The sequence below is a fragment of the Otolemur garnettii genome, unplaced genomic scaffold (assembly GCF_000181295.1).
Source record: "Otolemur garnettii isolate 467f Iridium unplaced genomic scaffold, OtoGar3 scaffold00046, whole genome shotgun sequence".
Classification (NCBI taxonomy): Eukaryota; Metazoa; Chordata; class Mammalia; order Primates; family Galagidae; genus Otolemur; species Otolemur garnettii.
Genome location: NW_003852441.1, coordinates 13,449,956 through 13,452,963, shown reverse-complemented (window position 1 = coordinate 13,452,963; position 3,008 = coordinate 13,449,956).

Genomic DNA, 3,008 nt, shown 5'->3' with positions numbered 1-3,008 from the left:
GCATCATCATAGTTCACAGCAACTTCAAACTCTTGGGCTGGAGAGATCCTCTTGCCTCAGCTTCCGAAGTAGCTGGGACTACAGTCACCTGCCATACCTGGCTAGTTTTTCTATTTTCAGTAGAGATGGGGGTTCTCACTCTTGCTCAGGCTGGTCTTGAACTCCTAAAGCAATCCACCCACCTCAGCCTCCCAGAGTGCTAGGATTAGAAGATGAGCCACTGTGCCCAGCTTTTACATTCTCTAACTTAGCCCTTAAGATCACAAGTTACTGATATTTATTTAAAGGATTGACTGAAACTGTAGACCTCCATCCTGCAACCAAATATTCAAATGCTTTTCAACAAAAGGCAAACACAACAAAATCATTTAAAATTAAGTTTTCTTTTTTTGAAATTATTAAGTGCATAGTATTTGTATTTTTACAAAGTTATTATTACTTTTTTAATTATAATTACTTTTTTGTAAAATTACAAAATTAAAATTACTTTCGTAATTATAATTACTTTTTTGTAAAATAATTATTGTTTTTACAAAGTAACATTTTTAAATAGTAATATATCTAACTGAAGTTTCTTGAATGTGGCCTTATTTGATCATACCTATTAATAAATTAATACAGTCTTCAAAAGGTTCCCCATTCCTGACCTAGTCCATCCATTTTCCCTAAAGGTACACTTGTCTGTTCTGCCATGGCTAAAAGGCAGAATGAAATCTCACTTAGATTGACATTTGGTTGCTGAATACCCTCCACCATAAATAGACAGGTAACACTTGACTGTAAGCACATTTCACTTTACTAGAACAGGGTGTGCAAATCACTACATACAAAACTATTGGAAGAAACAGCAAATTAATATTGGTGCATCTGAACTCTAAAACTCAGTCTTTTGTATTCACCCACATATTTCATTACCAAAATTTAAAGTTTTAGATCAGCTATACTTGAACAAGTTAAATATTCTATAGACAATCAAAAAGAACCCTAAATTGCTTAAAATAAATTCTCACTTATAAAGTGACCAATAAATTAACAGTCTTTGAATTTTTTTAACATTAGATGCCTCAGGTTTTTTTTATAAATTATGTATTTGCATAGCATTATTTTAACAAAAATTGCAGAAGGTGTCAATTTCCCTAGTGTTAAAAAAAGTTTATTTGCATAACTTGTACATTTCTACCTCCCATGAGCCACCAAACAAAAATAAATTTTCCGATACATATAATTTTAATGCTCTGAAAAGCTATTTTCAGTGACCAAGAAAAACTTACTTTGAGAACATTTAAAACAAATATTAGCCTGCATGTCTCACTGTTGTCTAGAGAAAATAATCAATGTTTAATAGACCAATTCTGTTTGTATCACTGGCCTCGTGCAATAATAATTCCACAGTTCTTTACAATTTAACATTTTAAAAAATGCACCAAGGATATATAAAATTTTTTAAAATGTCTTTTAGCTAGTTTGGAGAGCAATTTGATAACACCTAATAAAATTGAAATTGTGGATTCCTTAGGACACAGCAACTCCACTCCAGGACATATACCTTAGACAGCAGTTCCCAAACCTTTGATACCAGATCTCCATTACACTCTTAAAAATGATTGAGGGAGCATAGCATGGTGGCTCTTGCCTATAGTCCCCGCTAGTTGGGAGACTGAAGAGGGAGGATTGTTTGAGCCCAAGAGTTGAAGGCCTGCCTGAGCTACACAGTAAGATCCTGTCTCTTAAAACATAAAATTAATGGAGTTGAAACACATTCTTCTTAGTACAGTATCTTAAGAATGGAAAAAAACACCTCCTGGGTGATGGGCTCTTGTACAAATGGAACTTTACCTTGGAAGTGAGAACAATGTAACCTAAGCAATGTACCGTCCTATTAATTTGAATAAAGTTAAAAAAAGAATGGGAAAAAAGTATTCAACATACTCAATACTAATATGAAACCAATATATATACAACTACACACCCACAGGAAAGAAAAACATAAGTATAATCTAGGGAGGGGGAGGGTAAGGAGCATGGACAGTGATTGGTGGGATCTCACCTAATGTGCACAATGTGAAGGGTGTTCAGCATGCCCCCTGGGCCAAGGGCTCAACTACAACTTGAATGTTACCTTAGAAATGAAAACAATGTAACCTAAACATTTGCACCATCCTATTAATCTGAAATTTTAAAACTTAAAAAAATTATTGAGGATACCAAAGATATTTTATTTGTTTATGCAGGTTATCTATTGATATTTACTTTATTAGAAATTAAAACTGAGAAAGTTTTAAAATATTTAATTCATTTACAATAACAATAAACACATTACATGTTCATAAAAACAGCACTTATTAAAATAACCATATTTCCCCCAAAAAAATAATTAGTGAGAAGAGCGTCACTGTGTGTGCTACATTTTTTCTAATCTCTTTCACATCTGGTTTAAATAGAAAACATTCAGATTCCAGTACCTACTTCTCCAGCGAATCTGTTGCAATATTATATATCATGTAGCCCCTGGAAAGTTCCACGTTCATGAGAGAGTGATCATGAAAAGGGGCAAATAACGTCTTAGTATTTCTGTGAAAATAGTTTTGGTCTCAGGTGGTGCCTGTGGTTCAAAGGAGTAGGGTGCCGGCCCCATATGCCGGAGGTGGCGGGCTCAAACCCAGCACCGGCCAAAAACTGCAAAAACAAAAGAAAGAAAAGAGAATAGTTTTGATGTCATGACTCAGAGCACACACTTTGAGAACCACTACCTTAGAGAAACTCAATCACGTGTAGAAAGATGTTCTTTGTTGGCCAGGCGCCTATGTACAGTGGTTACGGCGCCAGCCACATGCACGGAGGCTGGCAGGTTCAAACACAGCCCAGGCCAGCTAAACAACAATGACAACTGCACCAAAATTTAGCCGGGTGTTGTGGCAGTACCCCGTAGTCCCAGCTACTTGGGAGGCTGAGGCAAGAGAATCGCTTAAGCCCAAGGGTTTGTGGTTGCTGTGAGCTGTGACAGTACA